The following is a 16823-nucleotide window of genomic DNA, read 5'->3' as shown; positions in this document are numbered from 1 at the left end:
CGATGCCTAGATAATTCGTGCAGTAGGAGATGCACTCTTCGGTCAGAAAGCCCCTGGCTATGCTTCCTTCTGGACGTGACATGTTGCGAACGTATCCTTTGATGACACCATTCATCCTTTCGAACGGCATCATGCTGTGCAGGAACGTCGGCCCGAGTTGGATGATATCCTCCACTATATGGACCAGCAGATGCACCATAACGTCGAAGAATGCGGGCGGGAAGTACATCTCAAGCTCGCATAGTATCACCACGATCTCTTCCTGTAGCCTTCTGAGTTGCCTCACGCCAATCGACTTCCGAGAGATGACGTCGAAGAAGTTGCATAGGCCAAATAGCGTTTCACGGACGTGCGCGTCCATGATCCCACGGATTGCAACTGGAAGTATCTGCGTCATCAGCACGTGACAGTCGTGAGACTTCATCCCGCTGAACTTCTGCTTCGCTGGGTCTAGGTATCTGCTTATCTTCCCCGCGTAACCGTAAGGAAGTTTTACTCCTAGGAGGCAGGTGAAAAACTGCTCGATCTCCTCCTGACTTAGAGTGAAGCACGCGGGAGGGTAGTCATTTCCGGTCTTCTTGGCCTTTTTGCCTTTGCGACGACTTTCTGTGTCCTGCTTCGCCTCATCATCATCATCATCATCATCATCATCATCATCATCATCATCATCATCATCATATATAGCGTGAAGCTCCTGCCTGATGCCCATTGATTTCAAGTCTGCCCTTGCTTTCGGCCCATCTTTGGTCCTCTCTGGCATGTTGAGCAGGGTACCAAGCAGACTCTCGCACACGTTCTTCGTGATATGCATGACATCAAGGCTGTGAGGCACACGGTGGATCTTCCAGTACGGCAAGTCCCAGAAAACAGACCTCGTTTTCCATACCTTCAGCAGCGGCTCTGGCGCCTTTCGCTTCTTTCCCGGCTCTGGCGCCTTTTGCTTCTTTCCCGGCAGTGGGCAGTCTTTCCAATTTTTCAACAGCTTGTCTATTTCCTCGCCGCTCCTCGTACACGGGCGTTTTCGGGGTTCGGTTTCACCATCGAACAGATCCTTGCGTTTCCTCCACGGGTCATCGTCGCGAAGCCACCTTCGATGTCCCATGAACACGGTTTTCGAAGACCCGGGATCTCTATCTAGCTGGCGATACGTTGTGTCATCCATGCACCTTACGCATCCAGAAAATCCGTGGACTACCTGCCCCGCGACATATCCGTAACCGAGATAGTCGTGCACCGTCGTGAGCAGTGCGGCTCTCATAGGGAAATATTCTTTCTCTGCGGCGTCCCACGTATTGGCTGGCGTTTTCCACAGCGTGTCAAGCTCCTCTTTCAGCAGCCCCAGATACAGATTGATGTCGTTCCCTGGTTGTTTCGGCCCTTCAATTAGCATACTCATGTGAATGTACTTCCTCTTCATGCACAACCAGGGGGGAAGGTTGTACATCCACACAAACACAGGCCAGGTGCTATGTGTGCTTCTCTGGCTGCCAAACGGATTGACTCCATCGGTGCTCGCGCCCAGCACGATGTTCCTTGGATCGTTCCCAAATTCCGAGTCTTCGAAGTTCAACGCTTGCCACTGGCTCGCATCCTTAGGGTGACTCAGCATCTTGTCTTTTTTATCTATCTCCGGATCATTTGCGTCATCTTCCCGCTTCTTCTCCTCCCTATCCGCGTGCCAACGCAGGAGCTTTGCTACCTTAGGGTCCGCGAAATAGCGCTGCAGACGAGGAGTGATCGGAAAGTACCACACCACTTTTCGAGGAGCTTTCTTCCTCTTCTTGTATCGAGTGACGCCGCACACCGGACATATGGTAGACTCCGCGTGCTCGTCCCGATAAATGATGCAATTGTTCATGCACACATGGTATTTCACGTGCGGTAAATCCAGAGGACACACGATTTTCTTCGCCTCCTCCAAACTGGTCGGGCACTTGTTCCCCTTGGGAAGACGTTCGTGCCAGAATGACATGTTCTCGTCGAAGCATGCGTCGGTCATTTTGTGTTTTACCTTCATCTCCAGGGCCATGAGCGTTACTTTCAGGCGGGTATCCTCGGGCCTGCATCCTTCATACAATGGAGTAACCGCGTCTAACTCAAGTTGATCCATCTTGGCTTTCTCTCGGGCGGCAGCTCTTGCGTTATCCGTCTGCTTGAGAAGCAGCTCTTGAATATGAGGGTCCTGCACCCAGCCCATCGATGGTCCAGCGTCGTCTGCTCCGCCGGCATCATCATCTTCATGATCATGCCCGTCGCCTGCTCCGGCATCTTCCTCATCATCATGTCCTGCATCTTCTACATGATGACTGTGTACAGCATCACAGTCGTGATCATCTCCTGGGGATTCTTCGTCTTCTCGCCCGCCCGAGCCGCGGTGGTTGTCTTGCTGCCCTTCCTCATTTCTTGCCCGGCCCGCATGGACGACTTCGTAGTCATCTTCATCACCTTGCCACCGATAGCCATCCATGAAACCACGCAACAGCAGGTGGTCCCGCACCTGCCCGGAATCCGGGTCCGCAATAAGGCTCTTCAGCTTGCATCTTCGACACGGACATCTTATCTCCGTCTCGTTCTTTTGAAGCATCTCGGCCTTCGCGGACCTCAAAAACCTATTCACGATGCCTTCGGTCATCGTGCGGACCATGGTCGCCTGCGGGGTAGAGCAAAACGATATTTTAGAACCAAACAAAAATTTGGCATGACTTTCCCTAAAAATAGGACCAAAAAGAATGCTTAATGCCAAAATTCTCGCCGAAACGGAAATGAATCAACATTCCGGCAAAATATTGGCAACTATCGCATATCAAATACCGGTACACCTCCAAACACAAACACATATGCAACACCACAAACATATGCAACACCACGAACATACATAGATCTAGCTAGGCCGTAAAAAGTGCATGTGCACATTGTTGTAAGGAGAACAACCTAAATATAGCTTCCCCCCTTACTTACCTATTAAAACAAGGTAATTTAACCACTTAATTTGAATGAATCTATGGTGGAAATGAGGTGAAAAAGAGGAGGCACCCGAGACAAGGAGGAGGTGGAGAGAATGAAGTGGGGAGAAAGTGAGTGTGTGGGTAGGAGAGGCTGTCCCAAATATCTTGTTGCTGCCCACTTACTAATGGCGCACCTCTTGCATGGTGCGCCATTAGTAGTTACAACTACTAATGGCGCACCCAAGCAGGATGCGCCATTAGTATGTTTGGATAGGCGCACTAGTTCAAAAAAAATTCTATACTAATGGCGCACCCACTGCCTGGTGCGCCATTAGTAGTTACAACTACTAATGGCGCACTTTGGCAGGATGCGCCATTAGTATGTTTGGATAGGCGCACTAGTTCAAAAAAAAATTCTATACTAATGGCGCACCTGCTGCCTGGTGCGCCATTAGTAGTTACAACTACTAATGGCGCACTTTGCCCGGATGCGCCATTAGTATGTTTGGACAGGCGCACTAGTTAAAAAAAAATTTGATACTAATGGCGCACCCGTAGCATGGTGCGCCATTAGTAGTTTAAACTCTAATGGCGCATCAGATTGTGGTGTGCCATTAGTATATACTAATGGCGCACCATCTTTCTGGTGCGCCATTAGTGTCAATCCCATCTATAGCCCTTTTCCTAGTAGTGTCGGGTATCGACAATGGCTGTAGAAATCCCACTAGCTTCTGATGCTCTGCCTTCACTCTCTGACATACATCACAAACTGCTACATACTCCGCAATATCCTTCTTCATTCCGGTCCACCAGAAACTATCCTTCAAATCCAGATACATCTTGGTGTTTCCTGGGTGAATCGAATATGGCGAATCATGGGCCTCCTGCAGAATCAACTTCCTGATCTCTGGGTCATTAGGCACATATATGCAGTCCTCAAACCATAAGGTATCGTGCTCATCCTCACGAAAACCTTTAGCTTTTCCTTTGCTCATCCTTTCCTTTATCGACAATCTCCTTGTCCGTCTTTTGAGCTTCTCTGATCTTATTCATCAAAGTAGACTGAATTTCCAACGCTACTACATAACCTCTCGGAACTATCTCCAAACTTAGCTCGCGAAGATCTTCTGCTAACTCCTTGGGTAATTCTCTGGTCATGAGTATATTGACATGACTCTTGCGGCTCAACACATCGTCTACTACGTTAGCCTTTCCGGGGTGATAGTGCAACCTCATATCATAATCCTTGATGAGCTCTAACCATCTTCTCTGCCTGAGGTTCAACTCCTTCCGCGTGAAGATATACTTCAAACTCTTGTGATCCGTGTACACCTCACAATGGTTTCCGATGAGAAAATGTCTCCATGTCTTCAACGCATGCACTACGGCTGCTAACTCCAAATCATGTGTAGCATAATTCAACTCATGGGGTTTAAGATGTCGTGAGGCATATGAAACAACTCTTCCCTCCTGCATAAGCACTGCTCCAAGTCCTCGACGAGTAGCGTCGCAATACACTTGGTAATCCTTGCATTGATCTGGAAGAATCAACACTGGGACTGTAACCAAACGTTTCTTCAATTCCTGAAAACTGGCCTCATATTCCTCAGTCCATTTGAACTAGGTGTCCTTCAACCACTCCGTCATGGGCTTTGCAATCTTAGAGAAATTCTCAATGAACCTCCTATAGCATCCTGTGAGTCCAGGAAAACTCCGAATCTCTCCAACTGACGTGGGTGTTTCCCAATTGGTCACAGTGACAACCTTGGTGGGGTCTACTGCAATTCCTTCTCCGGATATAACATGTCCGAGGAATCCAACTTCCTTCAACCAAAACTCGCACTTGCTGAACTTGGCATATAACTGATGTTGTCTGAGCTTCCCAAGTACCAATCGCAAATGATCCTTATGCTCCTCTTCATTCTTCGAGTAGACCAATATGTCATCAATGAACACCACAACGAACTTATCCAAAAACTCCATAAACACCTTGTTCATCATGTTCATGAAATAAGCAGGTGCGTTAGTCATACCAAATGCCATAACGGTATACTCATATAGCCTGTACCTTGTGGTAAAAGCTGTCTTAGGTATATCCTGCTCTCGATTTTCAGCTGGTGGTATCCTGATCGAAGATCGACCTTGGAAAATACTTTAGCTCCTTGCAACTGGTCAAACAAATCATTGATCATCGGCAGTGGGTACTTGTTCTTGATTGTTACTTCATTCAATCCACGGCAATCAACAACCATCCTCAACGATCCATCCTTCTTCTCCACTAGAAGCACCGGTGATCCCCAAGGTGACGAACTTGGGAGAATATAGCCTTTATCCAGTAACTCCTTGATCTGCTTCTTAATTTCCTCCAAATCCTTTGCGGGCATCCTGTACGGTCTCTTAGATATTGGCCTTGTGCCTGGCAAAATCTCAATCAAAAATTCAATGTCTCTATCCGGTGGCATGCCTGGCAACTCTTCTTGAAATACATCAGGGAAATCCTTCACCACTAGTACTTCCTCCTGTACAACTCTTGATAAGGAATTCACTTGAGTCCTCTTCGGCACATGCCGGGATACATACTTAATCGTCCTTCCTTCTGGGGTGGTGAGCATAATCGACTTACTGGCGCAATCGATGTTCCCTCCATACATCGATAGCCAATCCATAACCAAAATCACATCCAAACCTTGCGACTCTAGAATTATCAGGCCTGAGGGAAAAACATGCCTACCTATGGTCAATGGCATCTGAAAACATCCTTAACTTGCCATATGTTCTGCTCCTAGTGAACTTACTAACATCGGTGTTCTAAGAACTTTGGTGGACAACTTATGCTTATCCACAAATCCCCTTGATATGTATGAATGCGATGCACCAGTATAAAAAAGAACGATTGCAGTAAATGACTTAACCAAAAACTTACCTAATACTGCATCTGGTTGTGCTTCAACCTCCTCCACGTTAACGTGGTTCACTTGTCCCCTGTTGAAAGTGTTGGGCTTCTTCCTAGAGCTTCCATTGCCATTTCCATTCTTAGCTTCAGTACACTCCTGGCGTAATGTCCGTTCTTCCCGCACTTGAAACAAGTAATGTGACTTAGATCCTTCTTGGTGGGCGTTGCTGGGTTGGAACGGTTCTGGCTGTTGCTTCCTCCATTCCCGTTCCCATTCTTGGGGCCACTATGGTTATGCGAACTTCCTCCATTGGAATTATGGCCTCCATGGTTATGGTGAATGTGCCCTCTCGAGTTCGGGGTAAATTGGGGCCTCTGCTGAGCTCCTAAATTGTACTTCCCTTGTCCATACTTGCTCTTGCGATTGTCAATCTACTGCTGCTTCCCTTCAATCATGAGAGTTGTATCTACCAACTCCTGGTAGTTGTTGAAGGTTGCCACCATCAACTGCATGCTCAGCTCATCATTCAGTCCTTCCAGAAACTTCTCCTACTTAGCTGCATCCGTAGCAACTTCATCAAGGGCATAACATGCTAACTTACTAAAATCATCCACATACTGGCCCACTGTGCGTCCTCCTTGGCGCAAGTTGCGAAATTCGCACTTCTTCATGGCCATAGCTCCTGCTGAAACATGGGCAGTGCGAAAAGCCTGCTGAAACTAGTCCCATGTGACAGCGTCAATGGGGTAAGTGGCTGTGAAATTCTCCCACCATGATGTTGGGGGTCCATCAAGATGATGTGCGGCAAAATGCACTCTCTCTGCATCTGTGCATCCTGCAGTGATCAACTCCCTTCCAATATTGTGGAGCTAATCATCTACAACTATCGGCTCGATGCTACTAGAGAACACCGGCGGATTCAGCCTTAGAAAACAGGCTAAGTGATCAACAGGTGGTGGTGGTGGTGGTGGGTTGTTGTTGTTGTTCCCCTGGTTCTGATTTTGTAGTAGTTGCTGCATCAGGTATTCTGCTGCTGGATCAACCGAGTGAGCTCTGGCGGGAAAGCAAATCCATTGTCACGTCTTGGAGGCATCTGATGGGTTTAGAAAGGATGAGAAAACAAAATAGAATGAGATCTAGAGGGAAAACATTACCCATATGCACATGAGACAAACACAAACATATCACTTCAATCAATTCAAACACGGGCATACATCGATCTAACTATCATTACAAAAGTGCTCGGCCTATACTATATACATGGGAAAATACTACTACTGATATGGTGGTCGACTAAAAGTTTTAATCTGTGGAAGACTCCATGATATCTGCTCCAGCTTCATCAACATAGTCATCATCGCTATCATCAGGGTCTGAGTCGGTGTCGTCGATGATTATGTAGTTCTCCGGACAAGTGGAATCGTCGTCTGGCGCGGGGTCTCCCATGAATACTCCTAGCTTCCTCGCCAAATCGTGATTCTTCTCCATGAGTATCGCCATTTCATCCTCATATCCATCGCGTGTAGACTTGAGTTCTTCCTCCAGCTCCGTGATCCTGGTCATTGCCTTCTTCAGATCTATCATGCCTGCGCACATCTGGTTCTCCTGGCGACGAATGTGCTGGTTTAACTCCTGGATGAAAGCTGCAATGGATCTATCTCTCCTAGTGCTGATCATCTCCCATTGCTCATCTCGGCGCCCACAAATCTGATAGATAGTACCTTTGAGATCCTTGTGGTAAACGTCTCCAATGCGTCCCATAGTGATGTGGGATGCCATGCTCTTTCCTAGATTCCAGGTTGGTGCATCAAAGGAAAACTCTATGGGCTCAGTGACTGGCATGAATGTCCTTCCTGGAACTTGAACTCAAATCATCCAACGCTCCTCTTCTGGTAAAGTGGCGATGTAGGTCCCGGTGAAGGTTGGTATTTCGATGTTTAGGTACCTAGTAACTTCCTTCAAGGGTCGTCCAAAAGGTGTATCTTCATCCGGTTGTGTGAACTTGTTCCTTGCATCCGCCATCCTATAGAGTAGAAAAGGAGAGAAGTCAGAAATGAGGAGAGAGTAGTGATCTAGGGTTTTAGCTTAGTGGTCATGTCCTACAGTCAGCGTGTGCTCTGATACCATCTTGTAGTGACCCGACCTCAAACAGTCTAATCTCTGTGCATTAGTGTCATCCCTGGATCGGTAATGCTGACACACACAGTACTCGAGGATTTATAAGAGAGTAGCAATCACACACTTATTACATCGAATGTCTCAAAAGAGAACTTATTACAATAATATGGCTTAAGGCCATATAAAATCGATAACAACGGAAGGCTTGGAAGATAGAGTGAGTCCATCAACTCCAACGGCATACCTGAGTGAAAGACAACGACCTATGGCACCTTACTCGTCATCTGAAAAGTCTGCAACATGAAATGTTGCAGCCCGAAACGGGTCAGCACATGGAATATGTTGGCAATGTAACACATAGAGTAATGAACAGAATGAATGCTATCACTACATGCATATTTGGCTGGTGGAAAGCTCTATGGTTACAGTTTTGCATAAAGCCAATTTTTTCCTATAACAAAGGAATAAATTTTATTTAACTATCATGGTAGTTGTCAAAACATTGAGAAGGTTCCTCCAACTCAATTCCAATTAATCAACATCATTAAACCTAGTCAAATTAAATTTAGAGTGACGAGATCAACATGATAATCCAAGAACCAGATACTCAAGACGTCCATAACCGGGGACACGGCTAACCATGATTAGTTTGTACACTCTGCAGACGTTTGCACACTTTTCCCCACAAGGCTCGAATACATCCATGGTCGGAGATTCGAGACATAGTCTTTCTGAAACAATAACTCTTTACTCTGGGTGGAAAGTTACACCTACTTTCCCCTACATCTGCTATCCCACCTCTGAAAGAGGTCTTGCAACATATTCAACTATGCTAGAGCCCATAATAGCTTGTGGCTGCACACGGAAGTTTCTAGCATGAATAATCTTATGATCCTTTTCAGCTTGGGTGGCGGACCGTCAGATGATCACACGGGTACTCCGGGATATCCTAGGACAACACTGGATTCTCCAGGTGCCCTGACAACCACTGGGTACTCCAGGGTGCCTCAAGCAAGCCACCCAGATGTGTATTAAAGTAGCCACCTTAAGTTAACCATTAATTATTATATCATGAATTCACTCACCCAAACCATGTCTATGAGCTTAGCATAGCAATATAAGCATAACGTAGAAGTAACTCCCAAAGGTTTGATAATAAACAGGGCAATAGGTTCTACCTCATCATCTACTTCCCAAAACCCGCATATTAATCAGATCCTAACCATGCAATTGTTTGAGGGTTGATCTAATGCAATAAAACAGGGTAGAAAAGAGGTATGATCAAAGTGTTACTTGCCTTGCTGATGATCCGTGAAACCTAGAGACTCGTAGTAGCACGCTTCGCACTCTGGGTACTCTATCACAATCAAACAAATACACACATAAGCACTCAAACTAGAAGCATGGGTAAAACTCAAATAAGAGATCTAACCAGAAAGTTCAACTTAAGAAGTCTGGTTTGCAAAAAGAATCAAATCAAACGAAGCAACAAAAATCAAACTGCAAAAGAAACAAGATCCATTTACTAATATGGACTAAAGTCAAATTTTACAGTACCAAAATCTTGTTCAAGTTGGTTAAACAGAAAGAGGGCTTCGAGACAAAGATCTAGGCGCTTGAATCGCCTGATTCCGATAAACGAGCGAAAAGATAAACTAAAATGAAAATCAGGGTAGAAATCACGATCGAAAATAATCGCGAAAAAACCCTGGAAAAAGAAAAACTGACGAACAGGCTAACGAACGAACGTTCGCTGCCTGCGGCTAACAGGTGAACTCCATTCGTTAAAACGAACGTACGGACGAACGTCCGCTATTAAACTAAACCGAAAAAATAAAATTGATCTATAAAAAAATAAACCTAGGGTTTCTAAAAAAGAAAACGGTTCTAAAATAAAATCGAACGATGGCAGCGGCGGCGTATACCTCCGGCGAGGCTTCGGCGAGGCGGAGCGGCTCCAGCGGGGCTCTGCTGCTCCGGCGGGGCTCCAGGGCGGCGTGGGTCGGCAGTGGGGTGGCGGGGCGACAGCGGCGATGAGGTGGCGGCTTGCGGGCGGCGGGGCTCCGGCAGGCGGCGGTGGCATCGGGGTGGCGGGAGGGCTCGGGGTGGCGAGAGGGGCCAGGGATGGCGGCTTATAAAGCCCCCCGGTGGTCTCCGACTTGGGAGAGGGGGCAGCAGCGGGCGGTGGCGACCCGGACTCCAGCCAAAGTCCGGCATGGACACGGCGCGCGGTGGCAGTGGCGCTGGGCGGGCCGGTCTGCTCGGCTGGGCTTCGGCCCAGTCGGGCGGGAATTTTTTTTTAAATAGACTCGCCGAACAAAACAAATCCTAGAAAATAAAATAAAAAGCTAAAAATACCAAAACAAATTTTCACCGTCTAAATAAAATATTTAGAACAAGGTGAACATTTTCTTGGCCTAAAGTGCAATGTCTGAAAACGTGCAATTTCTCTAATTCAAATAAAATTGTAATAAAATCCAAATAAAACTACTTGTTTGATTTTAATATATTTTCCTCAAATATTTCATTTACTTTGGAGAAGTCATATTATCCCCTCTCATATATTTATAATATGAAATATTTTTGAAGAGAAAAATAATTAAAACCAAAATGATCCTTATTTTGCTATTCGAGAAAATTTTAAAATTCGAAAACGGTGAAATCCCCAACTCTCTCTCCGTGGGTCCTTGAGTTGCTTAGAATTTCAGGATCGCGAAACTAAATGCAATAAAATATGATATGCATGAATGATCTAAGTATAAAAATTCCAAATTGGAAATTTGGGATGTTACAGATCTTCAACTGGTGATAACCTGATCGAAGATCGATCTTGGAGAAAACCTTAGCTCCTTGTAGCTGGTCAAACAAATCATTGATCGTCGGCAGAGGGTATTTGTTCTTGATCATCACTTCATTCAGCGCATGATAATCAACAACCATCCTTAAAGATCCATCCTTCTTCTCCACTAGGAGCACTGGGGCTCCCCAAGCTGATGAACTTGGTCGAATATAACCTTTCTCCAGTAAATCCTTAATCTGCTTCTTAGTTTCCTCTAGATCTTTTGCGGGCATCCGATAAGATCTCTTTGATATTGGTCTGGTGCCTGGCAATAACTCAATCGAAAACTCAATATCTCGATCTGGTGGCATGCCTGGTAACTCTTCCGGAAATACATAGGGATAATACTTCACCACTGGTACTTCCTCCTGAACAACTCCTGATAAGGAATTTACCTGAGTCCCCCTTGGCGCATGCCTAGACACATACTTGATCCTCTTTCGTTCTAGGGTGGTGAGAAGGATTGATATACTGGCGCAATCGATGTTTACCTCAAATTTGGATAGCCAATCCATGCCTAGGATCACGTCCAATCCTTGTGACTCCAGGACAATCAGGTCGGTGGGGAAAACATGTCTACCTATGGTTACTAGCAACTGATAGCATCCCCTACTCGCCATATACTCCGCTCCTGGGGAACTCACTAACATATGTGACTTAAGGGCTACTGTTGGCAACTTATACTTATCCACAAATCCCATTGATGTGAATGAATGATATGCACCAGTATCGAAAAGAACAAGTGTTGTAAATGCATTAATCAAAAACTTACCGACAACTGTGTCGGGCTGCCCCTCAATGTCCTCTACACTGACGTGGTTCACCTGACCTTTGGTGAAGGGGTTGGGCTTCTTTGCAGAATTTCCATTGGCGTTTCCATTCTATACTTCAGGACATTCAGTGGTGTAATGTCCGGTCTTCCCGCACATGAAACAAGTAATGTGACTTAGATCCCTCTTGGCTGGTGTCGCGGGGTTGGAACGGTTCTGACTATTGCTTCCTCCATTCCCATTGCCATTCTTAGGGCCACTGTGGTTGTGTGAACTCCCTCCATTGTGCGTATGTCCTCCATGGTTATGGCCTCCATGGTTATGAGTATGTCCTCCCGAGTACGGGGAATAGAAGGGGTTCTGCTAATCTCCAGAAGTGTACCTCCCCTGTCCATACTTCCTCTTGTGATTATCAATTTGTTGCTGCTTGCCTTCTATCATGAGGGCCCTGTCTACCAACTCCTGGTAGTTGTTGAAAGTTGCCACCATCAATTGCATGCTTAGCTCATCATTGAGTCCCTCAAGAAACTTCTCCTGCTTTACGGCATCTGTGGCCACATCATCCGCGGCATAACGTGCTAACTTGCTGAACTCATCCACATACTGTCCCACTGTACAACTTCCTTGGCGCAAGTTGTGAAACTCGTGCTTCTTCATGCTCATAGCTCCAGCTGAAGCATGGGCAGTGCGGAAAGCCTGCTGAAACTGATCCCATGTAATTGTATCAATGGGGTAAGTGGTGGTGAAGTTCTCCCACCAAGATGCCGCGGGTCCATCAAGATGATGTGCGACAAAGCACACTCTCTCCGCATTAGTGCATCCTGCAGTAGTCAGCTCTCTTCCAATCTTGCGGAGCCAATCATCTACAACAATCGGCTCAGTGTTGTTAGAGAACACCGGCGGATTCAACCTCATAAAATGGGCTAGGTTGTCAACAGGGGGTGGTGGCGGTGGGTTGTTGTTGTTGTTGCCTTGGTTCTGGTTCTGATTCTGAACTAGCATCTGCATCAAGGCATTCTGCTGTTGGATCAACTCGGTGAGCTCAAGTGGGAACATGAACCCGCTGTCATGTCTCGGAGGCATCTGATGGGTTAGAAGGGGTGAGAAAACAGAATAGAATAAGGTCTAAGAGAGATTTCACTACCCATATGCACATGAGGCAAAAACAATCAATTCACTTCATTCAATATCAAACAAGGTTCACACAAACGATCTAACTACAATTAGAAAACGATCGATGCTAACTACTTGGAAGAAATACAACTGGTAACATGGTGGTCTTCTAGAAATTTTGATCGGTGGAAGACTCCATGATATCTGCTCCAGCTTCGTCTACGTAGTCGTCATCACTGTCATTATTTGCATCACTGTCCATGTCGGTGTCGTCCAAGATGATGTAGTCCTCAGAACGGATCTCCACTTTAGGTTCTCGCTTATGGTTCTCCACGGGTAGTCCTAGCTTCCTCTTCAAGTCTTCATGCTTCTCCAGTAGTACAACAATTTCTTCCTCATATCCATTGCGTGTTGACTTGAGTTCCTCTTCTAGATCGATATTCTTCTTCATCAGCTTCTTGGTCTTGGCGAATGTGATCACCCATCTCCTGAATGTATGCCGCAATTGATCCATCCTTCCTGGTACGAATCATCTCCCATTCCTCGTCTCGGCGTCCACATATCTGATAGACGGTGTCTTCAAGCTCCTTGTGATACACTTCACATATGCGTCCAAAAGTGATTTGGGCTTCCATGCTCTTTCCCAAGTTCCAACTGGGTGCATCCAAGGTAAAATCAATGGGCTCTGTTGCTGGCACAAACGTCCTCCCAGGTACACGAACTTTGTTCCTCCAGCGCTCCTCTTCCGGTAAAGTTGCAGAGAAAGTTCCAGTGAAGCTTGGTAGTCCGATGTTCAGGTACTTAGTGACTTCCTGTAAGTGTCGTCCGAAAGGGGTGTCATCATCTGCCTGAGTGAACTTGTTCCTAGGGTCCGCCATCTATAGAGTAGAAATAGAGGAGAATTTGAAATGAGCAAATAAGAGTAATCCTGTGGCTTTTTCCTAGTGGTCGCGTCCTAGAGTCAGCGTGTGCTCTGATATCACCTTGTAGCGACCATGATCCCAATGGACCGAAGTCTCTGTGCTTAAGTGTCATCCCTAGATCAGTAATGCCGACACACAGCACTCAAGGAATTATAGCAGAGTTCAATCACACACTTATTACATCGAGGTCCTCATAAAGAGTATGATTACAGAAATAATATGGCCGAAGGCCATCTAAACTAAATAACTGCGGAAGCTTCAAAGGTAAATGACCATCAACTCCGACAGCATAGCTAAGTGCATGACAACGACCTATCGCACCTTATTTGTCGTCTGAGAAGTCTGCAACATGAGACATTGCAGTCGTGTAGGTCAGCACATTGAATATGCTGGCATAGTTACACTGTAAAGCAATGAATGCAAGAACTACATCTACATTTAATATTTGGCTGGTGGAGCCTCTAATTTAAGGTTTTGCATAAAGCTAGTTTTTCCCTACAACAAAGGAATAAATTTTATTTACTACTCCCAAGTTGTACCAATATTTGAGAAGGTTCCTCCAACTCAAACCCAATTAACAATATCATCATTAAACCCAATTCAATTAATTTAGGAGTGATGAGATCAACAATAATATCCAATTCCAGATACTCAAAATGTCCATAATCGGGGACACGGCTAACCATGATTATTTTATACACTCTGCAAAGGTTGCGCACTTTTGCCCACAAGACTCGACCGCATCCATGATCAAAAGATCGAGACATAGTCTTTCTGAAGCATTAACTCTCTACTCCGGGCACACCGGTTCACCTACTTTCCCCTACATCTGCTAGTCCACCTCTTCGAGAGCTCATACAACTTACTCAACTATGCCAGAGCCCATAATGGCTTGTGGCTGCACCCATAAGTTTCTAGGCATGAAATATCATATGATCCCTTGGAGCCTGGGTGGCAAACCAAGGAAAAATCACATGGGTACTCGGGGATTTCCCAATGGGCAAGCACTGAATTCTCCAGGTGCCCCAACCAATCCACCCAGATGTGTATTAAAGTTGCCACCTTAATGTTATCCAAGATTAATAACTCTCACAACTTCCATGTGTATCACGATCCAATCCCCGTCTACGAGTGTGACTAAGCAATAATTGAGCATAACTTATATTCCCAGGGTGTTCAAAGGTATTAGGTTCCTGCCTCTAGTACTACAACCAAACCACATGTTCCCAATCCTACTCATGCAAATATTTGAGGGGCAAAACTAATGCATAGTAAAACTGGGTATAGAAGAGTATGATCAAAGTGTAACTTGCCTTGCTGGCGATCGGAAAACTCTAGAGATTCATAGTAACAAGCTTCGCACTCAGGGTAATCTAGCGTAGACAAACAGTAGCATACATAAGCAATCAATCAAAAGAAACAAAGAGAAAACAAGAAAAGATCCAAATAAAACTAGAAACAAGCAAACAAATAATCTAAATAGAAAACAAAACCTAACATCATTATTTCCATGTGGATTAGATCTTAACGGTAGGTACATGTGATTAGCTACGATTTGCAAAAAGAATCAACCCAAACAGAGCTACAAAACTCAAGATACAAATGAAACAAGATCGAATACTAATTTGAACTAAACTCAAATTTTAAAATGTCAAAATCATGTTCAAGTTGGTTTACTAGAAAGACAGGTTCGTTATGAAGATTTAGGCGTTGGTTTCACTTAATTTGGATAAACGAGCTAAAAGTTATGCTGGTTTTAAGGTGAGGGGCTAAATCGCGAGAAAACTATTCGCGGATAGGTCCCTGGCCGAAAATTAAACTAAAAAGAAAAATCCATCGGACGAACCTCCGTTAACAGAACCTAACGAATGAATCCGTTCATTAAAAGAAACTAACGGGTGAATGTTTGTTAACTAACAGATCTAAAACAACCGATCTAAAACTAAACCGATCTAATTAAAACCGAAAATAAACCAAGGGAAAAACCTATCGGCTTTTACCGGTTTATGCGGGTTCGGTCGGCGGCGAGGAAAGTCAACGGCGGCGGCGGCTTGGGCTTCGGCGGGGTTCGGCGGGGCGGCGCGGCGGTTCCGGCGGCACGGAAGGCGGGTGGCGATAGCAGCAGACGGCGGTGACTCGGCTCAGGGTGCGGTGGACGAGGTAGAGAAGCGGTGGCGTCGGCGGGTTATAAGAGGGGCCGGGGGCATGACTTGTGTGAGGGGGCGGCCGGAACGGGAGTCCGGGTCGGACTCCCCAGGCGTGGCGGCGATGGACTCCGCCTGGGAGTCAGCGGCGGAGGCGGTGCGGCGGTTGGGCCGAGGCCTGGTTCTCAGCTGGGCCGGCCCACTTCGGCGCGCGACCTTTTTTTTAAACGGCATTGCGAATAAAAATCCTAACAAATAAAAATAAAAGTCCCAAAATCTAGAAACAATTTTCACCATCCCTACCTAATATTTGGGACTACGGGAACATTTTTCTGGACTAAATGCTTTTTTTAAATGCATTTTTTTCTAATTCAAATAAAATTTGCAAATAAAATTCAAATAAAATAATTTGACTTCAAAATTTCTTTTCCAGTATTTCTTCTCCATTTTGAAGAAGTCATTTTATCTTCTCTCTTTTATTTTTATTGTTTGAAATAATTAGAAAGAAATTATTGAAAATCAAATTAATCCACTTTTCAAATTTGAATAAAATTCAAAACTGAAATTTTATGAAACCTCCAACTGTCTCCTTGGGTCCTTGAGTTTCTTAAGATTTCTTGGATCTGAACCAAAAGCAATAAAACATGAAATGCATATGAATGATCTATGTATAACATCCAAATTGAAAATTGGGATGTTACATTGCATGTGTTGATTTAATGGACCTTGAAGTAGTATAAATATGTGATGGTAAAACTTTGTAATGCCCCGGCCCTAAAGAGAGAGATGGTTGTGCACGAGGAGGGCGAGATCATGCCGATGGAACATGACCCGACGATTGAGCTCCCTATGGTCTCTATGGACCTCACCTTGCTCCACTGCCCCTTATGCCTCCGCCCCTTGAAGCCTCCTGTGTATGAGATTCGAATACACCTTGTTCGTTCGACTGATCAAGCAAGGTGCAGGTTTGTTGATTGATGTGTTGTTCGATTGATTTGTGCAGTGCAAGGGAGGGCACCTGGCCTACGTGGACTGCCGCAGTGAGTGCCCCAGGAACCAGCGGCAGTGCCAGAAGTG

Source organism: Triticum aestivum, chromosome 7B (genome assembly GCF_018294505.1).
Source record: "Triticum aestivum cultivar Chinese Spring chromosome 7B, IWGSC CS RefSeq v2.1, whole genome shotgun sequence".
Lineage (NCBI taxonomy): Eukaryota > Viridiplantae > Streptophyta > Magnoliopsida > Poales > Poaceae > Triticum > Triticum aestivum.
This window is presented reverse-complemented; position numbering follows the sequence as displayed.